The sequence below is a fragment of the Pinus tabuliformis genome, chromosome 3_1 (assembly GCF_031772625.1).
Source record: "Pinus tabuliformis cultivar Carrire ecotype Pingquan chromosome 3_1, CPIR1, whole genome shotgun sequence".
Lineage (NCBI taxonomy): Eukaryota > Viridiplantae > Streptophyta > Pinopsida > Pinales > Pinaceae > Pinus > Pinus tabuliformis.
In genome coordinates, this window is record NC_142301.1 from 319,368,797 (window position 1) to 319,391,300 (window position 22,504).

Consider the following 22,504-nt stretch of genomic DNA (forward strand, 5'->3'; position numbering starts at 1 on the left):
ACATCCGATAGGTTCTCCAAACATTGCGGCAACACAAGTTATGTGCCAATCTGGAGAAATGCACTTTTGGCATGACCCAGGTTCAGTATCTGGGATACATTATTGATGAATAGGGGGTGCATGGGGATCTAGCCAAGATCCAAGTCATTCGGGATTGGCCATCTCTAACCACTTTGACAGAGCTCCACAGCTTTCTAGGTCTTGCCAACTTCTACCGCAGGTTTGTGTTGGTATTTCTCATATCACTTGGCCCTTAAGTCAAGTCACCAAGGGAGGAGAGGAAGCAAAATTCTTTTGGTCTGAATCTCAACAAAAAGCATTCACAGATTTGAAGGATCACCTCTACTCGGCACCAGTGCTCACATTACCAGACTTGCAACAACCATTTGAGGTCGAGACAGATGCCTTTGACTATGCTATTGGGGCAGTCCTTACTCAACACGGGCATCTAGTGGCATACCACAATGAGACACTCTCAGACACCGTCCAGAAGTATCCCACTTATGACAAAGAGATGTATTCCATTGTGCAGGTTTGCCGACAATGGAAGCATTACATTTTGGGGAAGGAAATGGTCATCCACACAGACCACCAACCCCTGCAGTTCATACAGACCCAAGGGAAATTGCAAAATGATCACCATCAGAAGTGGTCCACATACCTGCAACAGTTCCATTTGAATATCAAGTATAAGAAGGGCAACACCAATAATGTTGCAGATTGCCTCAGTCGACCACTGATCATGGAATTAACCATCGTTCTCAACTCTTGTGGGTACGAGACTTCTGATTGGCCACCTCTCTACAAAAGCGACCCAAAATTCGGCCACACATACCAGACACTCTTGGAGGGTTAGCATGTTCTAGATTTTCATCTCCAGGATGCCCTGTTATGCCACCTGGGTCACCTTTGTGTTCCTTCAAGCGAGCATGCCAAGATGATTTGGGAAGCACACTACAGTCGGGTAGTTGGGCATTTTGGGGTCAAGAAAATGGTGGCAGTACTACAAAAGTATTTTTATTGGTTGAATCTTCAACAGGATGTTGGGAAGTACATCAGATCATGCATTGTCTGCGTCATTGTCAAACCGACCATCAAGAAGCAAGGCCTCTATACCCTGCTGCCTACCCTGAATCGACCTTGGAAATCCATCTCCATGGATTACATGTCAGGCCTTCCTTCCACTAAGCATGGAAACGACTGTGTTTTTGTGGTCATCGACGGCTTCTCAAAGATGGCCATTATGGAAGCATGCAAAAAGAATATCACAATAGAAGCCACTGCTAAACTCTTCTTTGAGTGAGTGTGGGTACACTTTGGGATCCCACAGTTTATCATCTCAGATCGAGATAGCAGGTTCCTCAGTACATTTTGGTCTAGTCTCTGGTCGATGCTAGACACCAAGCTCACTAAGTCCACAGCCTTCCACCCTCAAACTGATGGCTAAACAGAGGTTGTCAACAGGATGATCGCACACATTCTGCACATGTACAACTCAAAGCATCCACGCACATGGGACGAGAGCCTCCCCTATGTTCAGCAGAGCTACAACCAGGCTCTTCACAGCTCGACTGGCGACAACCCTTTTCAGGTGGGCTTGGGATTCCAGCCACTATGTCCCATTGATGTGGCCATGCCATTTGCAGCTACTCATGCAGATTCGGCTCATGTCTAGTCTGAAACAGATAAGGCAAACAACTTCATTGAGCACATCCCACATATTCACCAGCAGGTCCATGACATTCTGGAGAAATCAAATGCCAAGTTCAAGCAGCGACATGATCAACATCAGGTGCCACACAAGTTTAAGGTGGGCAACAAAGTCTGGTTGCATTTACAAAAGGAATGCTTTACTGCAGCCTATCGGAAACTCAGGCCACTCCGATATGGTCCTTACACCATTACCAAGGTTGTGGGAGACAATGCATTTGAGCTTAGTATTCCCCCATTCCTTGGCCTGCACCCAGTGTTCAATGTGGACCACCTTCGACCATACTTTCCACCATTACTACACACATCCGACATTGCAAAACAGATCACACCCACATAATTAAATCCAGATTGCATGGAACAAGTTGCAACTGATCGGATCATGGACACACAAATCAAGCACACTCACCAGTAGAATATCCAACTGTATCGAGTTGTCAAAGTAGGCCAACTCCTTCACTAGGGACCAAGTTTAGCAGAAGTTTCCTCATCTCATGGAGGAACTCAACGCAATGGAGACCATTGCTTCCTAGGGGGGAGGAATGATCCAAGTGGATATTGGTGGCCACCCGCCAAGTCCACTTGGACCCCCACCATTGTTTCTTTCAGCTTTTTAGTTTCCTAAATTATAGCACAGTTTACTATTTTTAGCAGTTTTTCGAGTCCTGAACTTCCAGAGCCATTTTGAGGCCCTGAACGACGTTTTTTGGGAAAATTGGGAGCAACATGGGTCTATGGATTGATGTTGCTCTTCCCAAAGTTGTAGTTCTCAGATAGATCTTTCTAACGAGATATTGTGCATGTCAAACGAAGATCTTATGCCAAAGTTACGACCTCGGGAAGTTGATGTACCAATTTACCCAAACGTGGCCCACAGTTTCGCATTTCATCTTCTAGGGTTAGGATTTTGGATGTTTAGGGTTTTCCATTGCTTCTCAACAATAAATAGGCCTTCAAGCCTCATTGTAACACATTTCAGAGGCATGTAGTCACCACATCTCTTCTTAGAGATAAGCTACCATCGCCCTAACTGGTTTCTTTCTATTTTTGTTTGTAAGCATATTTCAGTATTTTACATTAATGAAATGAAGTATTATTTTGCTGCATCTTTGTGTTTATGGTTATCTCTGTAATTTGTTGCGTTCCTGTTTAAATCCAGATCAGAGACCATGCTTATTGAAGGCACCTATGGAGATGTAGAAGACCAAATGATCATCAGGCAAGAAGATGAAGGAACACTGGACTGCAACAGAAGATAGATGATCAAGATCACATTAAATACTCCTTATCATCACGTCATGAGGAGGAGGAAGAAGAAAAACATGCACTATCTCTCAAGAAGACTCAACAATAACAATAATAAAGAGTGACTTAACATTGCCATGTCATCATGTAGTCCATTTCATCAATGTCATGTCATGTCATGCGCCATCATGTGCCACATCATTTGTGGATTGTGTAAATTATATATTGAAAAATTTGATGTAAAGTGGAAGTCCAAGAGTCATCCTTGTAATGTGAAAAGTCATGTGGGAATTAAAAGGTCATAGAGAAGTCAAACAGTCATGAGGGTAGTCTACAAGTCACAGGGAGGTGAATGATCACCCCATTTTTTATATATACACCCTCATTGTTCATGAAAAACATTTTTCACATTGGCTTCTCCTACTAGGCATTGGAGAGGAAGATAGTTGTTTTGGAGGAGCGAGTGAATGCTCTAATGCTCCACTGTTAGGGCTAATGGTGTTCACTGTCTTGATGTATCTTAGAAATTTTACTTAATTCAGAAGTTTGTTGAGTCAACACACTTTCATGCACATGTCACGAATATTGTAAGACTATTCTTTGAATGTTTGCGATGTATGTTGTCTCATATGTAATAAGGAAATTGAACTATTTCGGTGGCTTTGGTACTTATCTTATTGAAGGTATGTTGTATTTTATTTAGCAATCGTTACCTCCTTGTGAACTATTTTGCTAGTTGATCAATGATTCATTCTTTTATATATGATTGTGTGCCTTTTCTATATTAGTACTATTACTTGTCTTTAGAAAGCCCACTTTTCTCTGCCCTTTCGGTAGAAGGACCTTTGTACTTTTCGCAACTCAATATTTCACAAGGCATACTCACTTGCTTATTCGAAAATACTTATGTATTACTCTCTTGTGTTGAACTTTGTAGCCAAGGAAAATCTACAAGGACACATGGCAGCCAAGATAAAACTCCGGATGGTGCTCCTACTCCAAACAATGTGAGGTCTAATTGGGAATTCACATCGAGGAGACCCCTTCGTTGACAGATTTACAACACCATCAACAAAATGGCGCTGGAAGGAGGGCCAAATGACAGGTTGTTCCCGTTGAGTTTTCTTTGAATCTCTTATCTAGGATGGATCTTTCCCAAATCATAATCCAAACGTGTTTTTCTAAAGATCTTGGTATTACAATCCTTGCAGAAGTTATTCATAACCTGTTGCAATTTAATTTTGATTGTGAGGGTGAATTAACTCTTCATGAACATATGTTTCAATTGTTCATTTTTTCCTTTCTAATGGAATAAATTGCAAGGATGTCATGGATAGATTGCTCACCCTCACATGTAGAAATTTGAATAATATAACACTTATTCACAGAGATTATCCTGATTATACACTATTTGCGGAATGCATGCATAATACATAACCTCCTCTACCATCATCAATTTACGGAATTAAAAAAAACAATGGCATGCGCACATTGAAACATCAATCACACATATCAAAATAGTATGTAATGGGGAAAGCATATAGCTGAAAACCCCCAACTATCTGTATATTATAATGATAGAGAACATGTAACAATACATAGTACAATACTCCTCACAAGTACTCAGTACTATCTCCACATGCTACACACAAAACTAGCTCAGATCTGAACAAGTCACGAGTTCAAATCTCCTCCACTATTTTCCTGCCTCTACTGCGCAATCCAAGTTGAGAATAAATTAGATCCAAGTTCGAATTCCCTTGGCTTGTACCGCGCAATCCTCATTGGCAATCTCAATCAATGATTGTGCAAATCTCATGCACAGCTATAGTCACAACTAATAGTAGTCTCACCCTTTCACCCACCTCTAACACTTGTCTCCACTAAACTGTCCATGCACTGAGTTAACTAATGTATTCTTTAGTTGATTTATGAGTTAATAATTAGTGAATTAATTAATAATTAATTCAAATCACTCATCACTAGTGTATTTGGCAGTTAGTTCAACTAAGTCAAACTGAACACAACTCCATCAACTCCTCAATCAACTCCACCAAACTCAATCGCTTGAGTTCTAACTGAAGTCCATCATGCAATAGCTAAACTAACCCATAGGAAAAGCGTATTTCCTTCTGGCAGTTGCATGTGCCACATCTGTAGCTCGAACTGAAGTGCTGCAAGAGGATAAGATAATGTTTATAGTCCAAATATTATTAAGAGCTAATAATATTCGACCGTTCTGTTTTTTGACTAGCAGTCTAAAAATAGACTCCGCCCATATGTCTAAAAATAGAGGTCCATCTATTTTTACCAACATGACCAATCATCCATAAATAGCATCCTGCAACTCATAGACCATGATCCATATGTCTAAAAATAGACATTGTCTAAAAATAGAATTTGCACCAAAAATAGTCTGCGGGCCCACTTAATGAAGGCGACTTCTTTTCACTAAGCTCCATCATCTTGTTGCATTTTCAACACTCCCTCTCAACAAGATATGGATTATCTGCAACCCCTATCCTGCCTCTGTGGTATTCGAATTTTCTCCTGGTGAGCACCTTCGTCAAGATATCAGCATCCTAATCCTCTGTGGGAATGTATGAAAGTAACATGATTCTCCGCTGCACATAATCTCTGATATGATGGTACCTGATGTCGATGTGCTTGGACCTATCATGAAATACTGGATTAGCCAAGATTTTAATGCAACTCTGTTTATCACAATAAATCACAGTAGGCTCCAAGTGTGACCCGAACAACCCAACCAGGATCTTCCTCATCCATATAGCCTCGCATGCAACCAAACTTGCTGCCATATACTTGGCCTATGCTGAATTGAGTGCCATGGATCTCTGCTTCTTGCTATACCAAGAAACTGTTGTCGACCCGATACTGAAGATCCCTCCAGATGTGATCTTTCTGTCCGTTGGGCTCCTTTCCCAATCTGCATTCCGTGAAGCCACATAGCTTCACCTCATCCTCCTGTCTATACCACAATCCATATCCTGATGTGCCTCTAAGATAACGCAATACATGCTTGCCTACCTTCCAGAAGAGATTGGTTGGCTTAACCATAACTTGTGAAAGCTGGTTAATAGCATAGCATATATCGGGTCGTGTATTGACCAGATACATAAGCGACCCCACCAACTGTCGATATACAGTGGCATCCACTACCTCCGCTGAAGTAGCATCCTCCTTCCTCCAACCTCCAGGAAGAGGAGTATCAACAGGCTTGCAGCCATGCATGTTGAACTTCTCTAGTATCTCCCAGGCATACTTACCCTGAGAAACAAATAGTCCATCACTGTGCTACCAAATTTCCAATCCCAGGAAATAATGAAGGATGCCCAAGTCCTTCATCTCAAACTCTCTAGCAAGATCCTCCTTGCATGAAAGTATCAACAGCTCATCTCCCGTCAAAATCAAATCATCTACATAAAGTACAATGATCAGCAACTTACCCTCCACCACAATCTGGTATAGGTTAGGATCCACCTCACTCTTGGAGAATCCAAGTCCGGTAAAATAACTATCTATTCGTGTGTACCAAGCACGAGGTGCTTGTTTCAACCCATACATCGCTCTCTTGAGCCTACACACATGCGACTCGCTGCTGAAAATCTCGAAACCTTCGGGCTGCTCTATGTACACCTCCTCCTCAATGACTCCATTGAGAAACGCAGTCTTCACATCCATCTGATGGATGTTGCACCCCATCTGCACTGAGAGAGCAAGAATCGTCTGTATGGAAGAATACCTTGTGAGAGGTGCAAAGGTCTCCTCATAATCAATCCCCTCTATCTGTGAGAAGCCTCGGGCAACAAATCTTTCCTTGTACTTCTCCACACTCCCATCAGCTACCTGCTTCACTTTGTAGATCCATCTCGAACCCACCATTGATTTCCCCTCCGGTCTTGGGACAATCCCCCATGCACTGTTTCTGACAATCGAATCATACTCTTCCACCATGGCACCTACCCATGCGGGATCCTCCACAGCTTCCTCGAAAGAGGATGGCTCAGTCACGACACATTTGCTCACAAGAGCCATGTATCCAGTGTACCGATCAGGTGACTGTCTCTGTCTATGCTGTGATGTAGGTGGTCCTACAACCTTCTCTGCATCTTGAGCCAGTCGCTCAGCTTCTGTAGTGTGCTTTCACCCTCTGATGGTTGGCGCTGCATGAGTGGTCTCTTCCACTCCATGAACTTCATCTTGTGGCTGATCCACATCCTGAAGCTCATCCTTAGGAACTAATAGCTCCTCATCTATATGCAAGTGTGGCTCCCTCTCAAGCGAACACTTCATGACTTTCTCCTCCTGAAATTTGATATCTCGTCGCACAATAGTCTTGCGACTGTCTAGCAAATACACACGATAGTTGTGGGGCGTATCAATGTACCCCACAAATATCCCAACCTCTGCGGTCGGCTCCAGCTTCTTCCTGGCATCCTTTGTCACATGCATGTAAACAGGAGAACCGAAAATCCTCAAATGGGAAATATCAGGCCTCTTATGACAATAAGCCTCCTCGGGTGTACTCATGCCAAGTATCTTGTGAGGACAACAGTTCTGTACATATACTGTAGTATTGCATGCCTCCACCCACAAGTGAAGGGGTAGGCCCTGATCATGCAACATCGCCTGTGCAACACCCACGATCGTTCTGTTCTTCCGGTCAGCGACCCTGTTCTGCTGTGGGTTATGGGGAGCTATGAGCTCTCTTCGAATCCCTTCTGCGCTGTAGAAGTCCTTGAACTCTCCAGAGATGAATTCACTACCATTTTCGCTCCTAAGAGCCTTCACCTTCTTCCCTGATTCCTTCTCGACCAGTGCTTTAAACTCACAGAACTTTGAGTATGTCTCACTCTTCTTCTGCATGAAGAAGATCCAGCACTTTTGAGAGAAATCATCAACAAAGATCACATAGTACTTGTGCTTTGCTGTCGAAGCTACTGAGAAAGGTCCACACACGTCTATGTGAATTCTCTCAAGGATCGTCGTGGCGCGACTATCCTTCTCGTGAAAGGTGGCTTTCACAAATTTTCCTAAAGTACACCCCTTGCACTGATTTGACTGCGCAAGAGTGCCTTTAGAAATCCCAGTAGAAATCTGCTGCAGTATCTTCAAGGCTCTATGGTGAAGGTGGCCCAATCTCCAGTGCCACAGCTCGCCATCATCCTGGCTCACCAATCCTTCTACCTTGCATGCCATTGTTGCGCAGCCATCTACATGCAATTGATAAAGGTTCTTGACTCGAACCCCTATCTTCCGGGTTTCTCCAGTTGTCTTACTGCGCAGGAAAGCCTTTCCCTCGCTGAAGACAACATCATATCCCTTGTCTTCTAACATCGCCACAGAGATAAGATTCTTCTTCAATCCTGGAACATGCATCACTTCCTTCAATACGAAGGGTTTACCAGACTCCCTCTCAAAGGAAATGGTACTGATACCGGTCGCACTGTATCTACCATCATCGCCCATCTCGATGTGCACTCCAAGATCTTTCTCATCCAGATCAGAAAACAAATCTCGATCTCCTGTCATGTGAAAAGACGCACCACTGTCCAAGAACCATACCAATCCCATCACACTTGATACCAAGCATGCGATCAGTGAAAAATCCAGCTCAAACTGCGAGGCTAAGGCCTCTCCCGCTACAGATCCAACAGCTTGCTTATTTTTCTTCTTCTGCGGACAATTTGTGGCATAATGTCCGTGCTGGTGACAGTGAAATCACTTCACCTTGGACATGTCCTACTTCTTGCCTTTTGCATCGGAATGAGAAGCTTTCTTGTTCTTCCCCTTCTCTGCTTTGGTAGCCAAAGCACAATTTTCTTCATCAGATGCCTTTGATGAAGATCCATCCCTGGTATTCCGCCTGATCTCCTCTTGCACAAGATCAGACCAAAGTCTCTCCCATCTTGGCAATTTCTCCCGACCATTGACAAAGTCCTGATAGGAATTCCAACTCTTCAGAAGACCAAGGAGAGCCAAGCTCACCAATTCCTCATCATCAACAGTCACCCCCACACTTCCCAACTCATCCCGACATTGGGTGAACTTCGTGAGATACTTGGGCATATTGTCTCCTTTCTCACACTTAATGTTTTTGAGTTTATCCTTGAGCACCAACTTCCTCTGGTCACTCTTGCTTTGGAATAAATCTGTTAACGCTTTCCACATCAAGTATGGAGAAGCCTTTCCATGCAGGCTGGATACAATGTGATCCTTCATGCCCTCCAATAGAATCCTTCGACACTTTGTTGTCTTCTTTTGCCAAGCCTCAACTTGAGCAGCATCAGTAGGGTTTGGGACCTCAGCATTTATGAACTCCTTCAACCCATTGTCATCTAACACCACCTCCATCCTGTCTTTCCATGCAATATAATTCGAGCTGCCTTCAAGGGCATACTCCAATCGCAATCTGTTGAAAGACATTTCAGCTTCGACACCAAGAAAACACTACTGCAAATTTGAATTCCACCAGCTCAAAACTCAACCGCTTCTAATATAAAATTCATGAGAACAAAGTATTTCTCGTACAGAGATTGACTGTATGGGCATTTACCGGATATCTCACCTTCCAAAAGAAGGATGAATCCAGAGGATACCTGGCCCGATTATAGACTTTGCCTGAAGAAATAAAATGTAATCACTTTCCGAATAATAGATCTGATGATCAACTTCGCTCTGATACCATGTAGAAATTTGAATAATATAACACTTATTCACAGAGATTATCCTGATTATACACTATTTGTGGAATGCATGCATAATACATAACCTCCTCTACCATTGATCATCAATTTGCGGAATTAAAAAAACAATCGCATGCGCACATTGAAACATCAATCACACATATCAACACAGTATGTAATGGGGAAAGCATACAGCTGAAAACCCCCAACTATCTGTATATTATAATGATAGAGAACATGTAACAATACATAGTACAATACTCCTCACAAGTACTCAGTAATATCTCCACATGCTACACACAAAACTAGCTCAGATCTGAACAAGTCACGAGTTCAAATCTCATCCACTGTTTGCCTGCCTCTACTGCGCAATCCAAGTTGAGAATAGATCAGATCCAAGTTCGAATTCCCTTGGCTTGTACTGCGCAATCCTCATTGGCAATCTCAATCAATGATTGTGCAAATCTCATGCACAGCTATAGTCACAACTGATAGTAGTCTCACCCTTTCACCCACCTCTAACACTTGTCTCCACTGAATTGTCCATGCACTGAGTTAACTGATGTATTCTTTAGTTGATTTATGAGTTAATAATTAGTGAATTAATCAATAATTAATTCACATCACTCATCACTAGTGTATTTGGCAGTTAGTTCAACTAAGTCAAATTGAACACAACTCCATCAACTCCTCAAACAACTCCACCAAACTCAATCACTTGAGTTCTAACTGAATTCCATCATGCAATAGCTCAACTAATCCATAGGAAAAGCATATTTCCTTCTGGCAGTTGCATGTGCCACATCCATAGCTCGAACTAAAGTGTTGCAAGAGGATAAGATAATGTTTATAGTCCAAATATTATTAAGAGCTAACAATATTTGACTGTTCTATTTTTTGACTCCCAATCTAAAAATAGACTCCACCCATATGTCTAAAAATAGAGGTCCATCTATTTTTACCAACATGACCAATCATCCATAAATAGCATCCTGCAACTCATAGACCATGATCCATATGTCTAAAAATAGACATAGTCTAAAAATAGACTTTGCGCCAAAAATAGCCTGCGGACCCACTTAGTGAAGGCGACTTCTTTTCACTAAGCTCCATCATCTTGTTGCATTTTCAACATCACATTTGAAGGTAGTGTTAAGAGATAGTGTCATACGTTGCTTTCTTCTTCTATCCATTCATTCGAGCAACTCACGAAGGATATTTATAAAGAATTTGATACATATAATTACCAGGATGTTTTAAAAATAATTAATCAACTAAGAGTGAAGCCTAATGAATCAATTGAGGATTTCTTTGATCGATTCCTTCACCTTTGTTATGAATTTCCTAAAGAAGTCACAGATTGGGATTTATTTAAACAAAAGTTTAAATGTTTGGTTCATATCTCTTTGCATGGTGAATCTGAACCCACCGATGTCTCTACTTCCCCAACTCTTGTAAATCACAAGACACCTATTCCTTTTGTTCCTTGTCCTCCTACTCTTCCAGTTCTGATGAGGGTGCATCCTCACAATCTTAATAAAGTTGGGAAATTTGCAAATCAAATTCCTAATCGATCTTCTTATCCCCCTTTCGTTTTTCATGAATCAAATCCCATGAAGGAAATCGCGGAATGATTCATCAAGCCTATGGTGAAGACTAAGTTATTCATTCCTCAATATGGTATTAACACTCATAAATCTAGTCTTGAATCTGATTTGGATTCCTGTTATCCTCTATCGTCTCTTTCTCATGACCCCTTGCCCCATGATTTTCTTGATCAACCAATCCCACATCCAAAAAGTGATTAGGTGCGAGGTAATAAAATTTCACAGGTAGAGAATTAGGAAACTGAAGATTCCTTAAAAATCTCTTTTATTTTTCGAAATCCTCCATGTGAATATGTAATCTTGGAATTCAATCAAATGCGATCAGTTTTCCTAATCAATCTCAAGTCTTGGGAAACAATAATTCTAATGAGGATGACATTTTTGATATATATGATGGTGAATTCCCAAGTGCACCAACTTATATTTTAGCCTCTCAAGGAGATTTTGTTTCGAAAGATTTAAATCTTAAATTTCTTTCAGTAAAAGAAGATTCACTTATGAACAATTCTTCCTCTTCACCTCCCTATCCTTTGTGCCCTACTTTTTACAATGCATCAACTTGTGATGGAGACTCTCCATGCTTTTCAAGTTTCTTATCTCATGAGTTGAATCTTTAAATAACACTAGATAGTGAGAATATCCATGATGAAGAAGAAAGTGATGAAATTATAGAGCATCCATTCCATCCCTTATCATCATCTATTATTTTGTATGAGGGCAACACTTCGAATTAGTGTGATCATGATATTTTTCCAATTCATACATCCTCATACTTGCACTTGGAGGAATATTATGACTTGAGTAATTTTTTTGTTGAAGTTGAAAAATATGATCAAACAAGTGATGTAGATAGCTTCCATTCATATAATGGTGATCCTGTTAACTTAATTGATAAAAATTGTCCACATGCAATTTGCGATCTGGCTCAGTTTATAAAATGTTCTTTATCTGTCTTTTCAAAGTTCCAGAACTTGTTAAGAATTCAAGGCACTTCAACTCTCGTTGTTGGTTATGTCAGGTTCTTGTTATCCAAGTAAAATTCTTGAACCATGTCAGATCTGGATTTTCTCATAGAGTTCTCTCATTTGTATTGTTTCACTGGATGAAAACTTGTTATTGGTGGATTTTGTAATTTCTCGTTATAATTTTCCTATTTCTTGAGACTAGGTTTTTGATCATATTGTTGTACTAAATTCATCCTCATGCAAATATCTTGTATCAAATTCTAGTTTGGAGTGTATACTTTTCATTAATGCATAGAATTGTGAAGTATATCAATTTGAAATTTATCTTTGGTTGAAGAATTCATATATGTTAAGTGTTATGGTGATTAATCAGCCCCTAGTCTCTCTTGAGAATGTCTTGATGACACCAAAAATCATCTTGAGTGTTGTCAAGTGCTTGAGTTATTTGCTAAATCGAGTTCCTCTTTTTCATCCACTACATCCTAACTGGTTTCATATGTTCACTACACTAGCATTCCTTTTCAATTCTTTCGATGGTTGTAATGCTTGTATAGTTTGTCACTAGTTACAGGAAAATAGTTTATCTCATTAGGCATGCGAGGAAGTTGGTTCTATTCTTCAGAGAATTCGTAGAGTTTTTAAAATTGATTATCTTTGTTAACTACTTACTGGGAATCTATTTCTTTAATCATCTCATCTGATCATGATTCTGGCTATGATGATTATCATTCAACTTACCATTCTCTCATCGACACATCAAATGACAGTTATTTGACACCCTTTGTTCTTGATGGTTTATCATATCATTATTCGGGTACTTGTCAAATAGTTGAGATGCTTTAGCCTTTGTTTTTTATTATGTCATGTCCTCACTATCTTGGCATGCTTAACGAATATGATTAGATCCATTTTCCCTCACAATATTGTCATCCTAACCCGGTGCTTTTAATTGAAAATTCATCTTTTCAAGGATTATAAGGTTTTCAAGAGGATTGCTTTGAATTTCATGATCCAATCTATGATTCTTGGAAGGATCTTACTTAGTAAGCCCTTTTCCTAATAATAAGTTTCACTCTTTTCTCATGCTTGCTAAGAAGGATGACACTAACGAAGGTGCATTCACAAGAAGCTTTCGAGGTTTTCCTATTTATAGTTTTGGTAAAAAAGGTAAGATCACAAATTTGGTAGAAGTAGTGGTTATGACATGTCTTTCTGCTGATAGGCAAGAGCTTCAATTTTGTGTGCAAGTTATTTAAGTTGTTATGTTTTCCATTACACATTGTTTTATATTTGTTGTAATTGCTCTTATCTTTTTGAATGTAGGTCAGGAGTAAATACGATGGATACATTGGAAATTTCATTATATGCGAACCTGACCTTTTAGCTGGTTAGGTTAGGAGTAGGTCTAGATGCATATTAGTTTACCTGTGCAATCATCCTGCACTTGTTTTCTGCAGTCTATCTTGTGTTACCTGGCTTTGTCTCACACTATGTTTTCAATCTAGCCTCCTTTTGATTTGTCCTTTGATTTTCTGTATTGTTATGTCTTGTCTCGTCTTTCATGTTTTGTTAATAAGAATTTGCATGAAGAATGTTCCCTCTAGATCGAAAGACAATGTGGAAAAATAGAAAAGGGCCTTGTGACAATGCAACATTTGGCTAGCTTTAGTCCTTCTTATCCATTTTGGTTATCCTTTGATCGATGATGTTTTTATGGAAAATATGGTCCTTGCATGAGGAAATATCCATGTCAAACCATGATATCATGTCTATTCTAAAAAGCCTCATGCCTTCACTCGATTCTTTACATTCCAGTGTTTTCACACCGATCTAATCAAGTAGAGAAGGACAAGGGGAAATCTAAAGGATAAAACCACTATCAAAGGTATTGATATACTTCTATGAAAGGAAAACCTCTTCTTCTCTCAATAAGTTGGGATCCCTCTTCCACCCATGAAATAAATATGTGTTGATGCACAGTTCTATATAAAATAAATAATAAAGGGTGAAAGAAGAGATAGGCTTCATGCGCATAGAGGTGAAGTAAAAACCTCCGCTGGGGTACTCTCCAGGATCCTTGGTAGCAGAGAAATGTTTGCGTTCCTGAAGTGACTACATCGAGGTACTATCTAGGCTTGCTAAAAATGAACTAACACCAGAGATGAAAAACTATACTCTAAATTCCTATAGCTCACGAACTTCATTACCCTTCTCCTGATTCGAAACACTACGATATGGATGACTCTATGTTTGTGTTCAACCGAGAAAGGGCAGAGGGGACTATGTTTATGCATGGGTAAGTGGGAAAATGAAAGTGATGTACATGATGAATTAATACTCCCTGAAGAACTAGACCCTGCACAAAGAATTAACCAAGGCAGAGAATCTACAGTTCTACCAGTGTGTCACCAAGTGTTGTCGTTGCGACAAACACCCTCCAAAATTTTTCCCACGCTTAAATTTTGGAGCCTACCATGGATATTGTGATCAGTTTTTTCTTAGCCACTTCTTGGTTGGTGATGAGTTATTAAGTCTTTGAGCTCCCTTCTTGGATTGTAAGTGTCGAAGTCGCCTACTCACACATGCTCAGTCTGCAACAAGTTCATGAACATATTCTTGTATGCAAGCTTGAACAAGCATAGCACAGTCCATCCAAACCATGCATGTGTGATGATCAACCTATGCCGATAGTCAGTGTGTACTTTCATTGATAGTATCTCACTTGCAATGCAATGTATGTTTCCAACAATGATTGTCATATTGCTTGACACATTTTGACAATATTTATCACAATGCGACGTTGGATATATTTTTGCACAATTCAAACTTCATAGCTTTAAAACCAAATTATACTAGATATTATAAACCTAAGGAATTAATAAACCCAATGAATTATTAAGATTATAAACACAAAGGATTATTATTACAAACTCAATGGATTTACAAACCTAAGTGACTAATATCGTAAACCCAAGGGATCAATTTTACAAACTCAGGGAACTAAAAACCCGATGGATTAATATTATAAACCCAAGGAATTAAAACCCAAGGGATTAATAAACCTAAGAGATTAATAAAATAAACCCATGGGATTAATAAAATAAACCCATGGGATTAATAAAATAAACCCATGGGATTAATAAATCCAAGAGATAAATGTTTTAAACTCTAAGGATAAAAAACACAAGGGATTAATAGTTTAAACCTAAGTAATTAATAAACCCAATGTATCAATATTCTAAACCCTAGGGATTAAAAACCCAAGTGATTAATATTAGAAAAATATGGAGAATTGAAAGGGTCTACTAAATTCACATTTATTAATAATATTAATAAACCCAAGGGATTAATAAACGCAATGGGTAATCAATGTTATAAACCAAAGGGATAAATAAATCCAAGAGATTAACATTATAAACCCAGGAGATTAATATTATAAACCCATGAGATTAATATTATAAACCAGAGGGATATATAAACCAAAGCAATTATAAACCTAAGCGATTATATTGTTTGTAAAGGGATCAATATTATAAACCCAAGGGATTATAAACCCAGGTGATTATATTGTTCATGAAGGGCTCAATATTATAAACCCAATGGATTGATATTATAAACCCAAGGTATTGATAAACCTAAGGGATGAATATTATAAACCTACGGGATACATATTCTAAACCCAAGGGATTAGTAAACCCAACATATTAATATTATAAACCATAGGGATTAATATTATGAACCCTAGGGATTAATATTATAAACATAGGGAATTTAAAGCCAAGGTATTAATAAACCCTACTTCTGCAATGTTGAGAGGCAACATTGAATAAATTGTTATGTAATATAACCTTGTGACAATGAGTATTAGATCAATTGTCATCTCAAGACAATGTTTTTCACAATACGATGTTGGATGGATTTTTGTACCATGCAAACATCACAATACAAAGCCCTATTGTAGTGTCATAATGCAACGTTGAAAAAAATTGCAATGCAATGTAAGGCTCCAACAACGATTGTCATTTTGTTTGTCACATTGAAACAATGTTTGTCACAATGCAACATTCGGTAGATTTCTGCACCATTCAAACTTCATAACTTTAAACCCAAATGTTAAACTAGATATTATAAACTATGGAAATATAAAACAAATAATAAAAACCCTAACATTAAACCCAATATTATAACCATAATATTAAACCCAACCTTATAAACCCTAATATTTAATCCATATTTTAAATCCTAATATTAAACCTTAATTTTCTAATGTGGCAATGCAACCCAAGGGATTTCACATTGGGTTTCATAAACCCAATATGAAAACCAATACTAAAATCCCCGATTTTAAACCCTAATTTCATAATGTTAATAGGGGAAATTGAATAAATTGTAATGTAATGTAATATTGCAGCAATGAGTATCACATTGATTGTTATCGTGCGACAAAGTTTCTCACAATGTGATGTTGGATTATTTTTGTACCATTCTAATGACAGAATATGAAGTCTCATTGTGGTGTTACAATGTCATGTTGAAATAATTACAATGTAATGTAATGTTCCAACATTGATTGTCATCTTGCTTGTCATATTGTGGCAATGTTTGTCACAATGCGATGTTGGATAAATTTCTACACCACTCAAATGTTGCAACATTAAACCCTAATGCTATACCAAATATTATAAAATCTAACATTATAAAACCCATATTATAAACCCTAACATTAAACACAATATTATAACTCTAATATTCAACCAAATATTGTAAACCTTAATATTAAAACCAACATTATAAACCTTAATATTAAACCCTAATTTTCTAATGTGGCAATGCAACTTTGAATAAATTTCAATGTAATATAAATCACCAAGTTATTAATGCAAACATTTAATAGCCATAGGTGCATTTTCATGGATACTCTATTTAAAAAAGACGGAACTTGTTCCTTGGCTACGATGATGGAAAATCATATTCATGAACAAATATCAAAATTGAGGATGACTTCCAAATCAATGGTCAAAATATGTGAATAGATGTAAACCTTACTCATCCATTTCAACATTACAAATGCATGGATGTAACCAATCAACATTAATATTATAAACCCAAGGAATTAATACTATAGATGCAAGGGATAAATATTAAACTGGGTGGATTATAAACCCAACGGATCAACATATTAAACCCAAGGATTAATATTAAACCTTAGGATTAATATATCAAACCAAATATCAAGATTATAAACCATAATATATTCTTATACACATTACCAAATAATATTATAAATAGAAGGGTTATTGATATTTTAAACCCAATGAACTATAAAACATATGATAAATATTATAAACCAAAAGGATAAATATTATAAATCAGAGGGGTTAATAATCCCAATGGGTTAATAAACTTAAGGGATTAATATTAAAAACTCAAGGGATTAATATTATCAAGGGATTAATATTATAAACCCTAACATTAATATACCTAACCCAAGAATAATATCATAAATGCTAACATTATAAACCCTAATATATTATTAAATATCACAGGAAAATATTATAAACTAAAGGGATTTATAAATATAAGAGATTGTTAGTAATGTAGTTGACTATGTCTCACTATAAACCCTTGAAATTAATATTATAAACCCAAGGGATAAATATTAAAAGCCCGTGGGATTACTATTATAAATAGAATGGATTAATAAACCGAAAGGGTTAACACCATTAAAATCTAAACAGATCAATAAACCCAAGGAATTAATATTATAAATTCAATGAACTAATAAACGCAAGGAATTATTAATATTATAAGACCAACGAATTAAAATTATAAACCATTTGGATCAATATTATAAACCCTTAGGATTAATATTATAAACCCAAGACATCAACAAATCGAAGATATTATCAACCCTAAAACCCCAGGGATTCATATTAAAAATCAAAGCGATTAATAAACTGAGGGGATTAAACTACATAAATTTCAATCTAATATAACATACTAACAAAGACTGGCATATTGCAACATTGCATACATTCATGTACCATTTTGACGTCACAGTATTATTATTATTAATATTCAAGTTAACGAGAAATACTTTCGATAGATATCAGATCATATATGTTTGGTCGACACGTTTCGAACGATCTAGCATGATTCATCATCAGGACAAGATAGAGAATCAGATCATGGCATCAGATTAAATAAGAAGAGTGCAATGCAGAGAACTTTAATTCTAATGGCTAGATTACAATAGTTACTTTTGAACCAAAATTATTTTATTAATAAGGAATATTTGTTTAGAAAGAATGATTATTATTATTCCTATTATATTATTATTTATTTAATTTATTAATATGTTTTTATATTCTGAAAATAAATTGAAAAGGAAATATAATGATGAACCAATTCTAAGATAATAAAGAAAGGTCAAAATTAAGGAAATAAATGGAGTTCAAGATTTAACCCAAAAAAAAATCTAGAACAAATGGAAAAAAAATCAAATAAATTCTAATAGGCAAGTTAAAGTCAAAATTAATGATCAAATGAAAAACAAATAAAAAAATATATAAAATAAACAAAGACCCAATCAAGATTGATAAATGCCAAAAGAACTAAAAGATTAATTAATTAGTTGATTTTATTTATTTTTAGTTTCCTTTTTCTTTTATTATAAAATTATGAATAAAAAATAGTAAGGAAAATAAATGACATTTTGAAAACACACACACACACACACACATATATATAAATATATATAAATTAAAGCATAATATAAACAAAAATGCATGCATTAACCAAAAAGCATAAATAAATAAATTGATTAAAAATAAAGAAAGTAAAACAAAAAAAATTTAAAATAAAAATAAAAATAGATCAATAAATAAATAAATAAAATGAAAATATAATAAGAATATAATTAAATATTTTTAAATTTTGGATTTAAGAGATCTGTGGTTTGTACTTTTCGAATCATTGACCGGAGAATCCACAGTATGAGTATTTTTGTACCAACGTTTCAAATCCCAAATGGGATCCATCATCAAGGTTTGAGAATGATGATAAAAGAAGAGCAGAATGGATAGAATAAATACTTAAGAGGACAAAATTTTTAAGGAACAGCACATGGTCGGCTTGAATCTGAAATTATTTTAATTTTATTCTTATTTTTAATTTATTTTTATTTTTAATAAATTACCTTTATTTTATTGAAATTTTTATAAAAAATTTAATTTTAATAATTAGGTTTATAACCTATAGATTAAAAAGGAAAATGAACTGATACTAAAATTTTTCGATAATAGATTGAACTAAAATATATTAATTTCTATATAAATTAATTTAATATATTAAATTAATTCATATTAATAATTATAAATAATAAATATTTATAATTTATCAATATAATAATTAATATATTAATTAATAGTTATATAGAAATTATTATATTAAAGTAGTAAAAAAGTTAGTTATTAGGTTAAAGGAGCTATTTTAATAAAATGAAGGGATAATAAATTAATTATTATAGAAAAACTAGGGAATATATCAATTTCTACTAGGGAATATATCATAAGGTTAAAGGAGCTATTTTAATAAAATGAAGGGATCATAAATTAATTATTAAAGAAATACTAGGGAATATATCAATTTCTATATATAAATTAAATTAATATATGAACCAAATTATATTAACAATTATAAATAATTGATATTTATAATTAATTAATATAATAATTAATATATTAATTAATCGTTATGTAGAAATTAATATATTAAAGTATTTTTATGCTAATAATTCTAATTATGATATAGATAAAAAGTACTGACCAATAATAATAGGATAGGAGAGGGAGGGAAAACTTACCTGCTTGAAGGCTTACCTGGGGATGGGTTGACGCTTTTTGATTTCCTTGATCAGGGGAAGCCAGCTCCCGCTAATCTCCATACCACTGTCTCTGTTCAGATTACAAGGATGCTTAATAATTTCAAGTGCTTCTCTGATCTTTCGTCTCTGTTGCTGCTCTTCTCTTGCGATAATTGATGCGTTTTCCAGGCATATGTGGTGCTTAGTCTTCGAGGAGTGTTCTGCCAAGGCTGAGGTACGAGATCTTCCATTCCTGATGTCAGCACCATGTTCCTTGAGTCTTGTTTGGAGGGAGCTACCTATTTTTAAATTGTCATTTTCGCGGAACATCATTTTTTTCTACTAAATAGATATATGTCATTTTTATGATAACTTCAATGTAAAAATATGCAATTATATATTCAATACATTTATTGAATAAAACAAATGCATTCTCTTTGTTTATCAAGACATTCAAATATGGTTTTTTTCCATATTTGCATTTAAAATACAAATATAACATAAACACATTGATTCAAACATAAATTTAATGTAATTAGAACATAAAGTTGTTTTACAATTCAATTGATACCATTGGAATTTAACAAAAACACAACCATATAAATTTCAATGTCATTCATATATAAATTTTAACATAACCATATGAAGGGGAAACAATTAATAGTACAAAGGTTAAAAACAAAAGTAGAATTTTAATTAAAAATTAATTTTGACTTTACATTAAGAAGTTGAACTTTCAAAATCAAGCCTAAACATTTAATCACAACCTAAATATTAAACAACATTTTCCAAAACACACTTATATTGATGAAGAAAATAACACCAATTCAATTCTAGTTTGTAATGATCACGACCCTTTTGTCTTTCCAACCAATCTCTTGTTTTTCTTCCAGAGTCTCTTTGATGCACATGCAACTAATATTTCACATCTGACTTCATTTCATCTAGAACCTGTAGAAAATGAAGATAATACCCAAGTTTTCTATCAATCTTATTTCGAATGTACTTAACGAAACTTATAGCTTCAGTAATAGCATGGACTACTATGATGTAATATACAACATCATTATGTTCCATATATATATGTGTGTGTGTGTGTGTGTCAATGAGAAAAAAAATTATGTATATATATGAAATTGAAACAGATAACATGAAACAAAAATTTATAAAAATATAAATAAAACATAAATTTAATATAATTGAAACATAAGGATATAAAAAAGAATAATAAGTAAAATTCAAATGATAGGAATGGAAGTCAATAACAACACAACCATAGAAATACCAAGACTATCCATGTTTTCATTGTAACATAACTATATAATCTTTATTTCAAATATTGGAAGTAAAATGAGAATTTTATATGAGAAAATGTTTATTTGTTTACATCATAAAAACTTATTTCGAAAATAAAGATAAAATATATAATCACATGCCAAAACATTTAAAAAATTATTCAAAAAATGTAATAAGATTGATAACAAATCATTGATTGAAATTATTGACAAATACAATGAATAACTTATTGATATCTATAGAAGTTATTCGAAGTTATAACAACATATATTAAAAAATATTCATATAATTTTAAAACTATGATAAACCACTCAAATATATTACACATATACATGTTACATTGATATGGAGTTTTATTGTTACTCAAGTTTCTTCCTAAGTATAACTTAAGCATTATTTTTCATTTTTTCAAAACATTGAAAAAAAGAAGATGGTGAAATATGTAAACTATCTATAGATTTCACTCTTAATATTGTTGTAAATGTCAAACCCAACCTTTTTTTATCTCCAGTATCTATAGTAGCTTGTTGAAAGTCTTGCCTTGTGATTTGTGTATAGTGAGAACCCATGCCATTTACAAAAGTATTTGTTTAAGATTTCCTCTAACAACATGTGTTATAAGCAAAATATTTGGATAAGATCTAATCATCGTCGAACCACAAGTTTCAATAGAAGAGTGATATTAAACACATCATTGAACCACATGATTAGGTCTGATTTTGATGCCTAGATGTCATAAATTTCATCTTCTTGAACCACATCATCGAACCACTGAAAGCATCAAGATTGTAAATGTACTACATTTTAGTAGTACAAAAAGTATATTGGCAACACATAGAGAGATCATCAGACCAAAAGCATATTAATAATGCAATACATTAATAATAACTTGGTTTTATATTAAAATAGATAACGTATTTCAATATTGACTCCATATGGTTGACTATTCAAAAGCGAAGATTTTTTCAGTACGAAAAAAGCCAGATTTTATATTAATATCAGATCAGCCACATAGTACATATTTTTGGTAGAAGCCACTTGCTATAAACATAGCCAAAAAAGAGGCTATAAACAGTCTTCTTTTGTATCTATTGCTTCTGAAAGTATGCA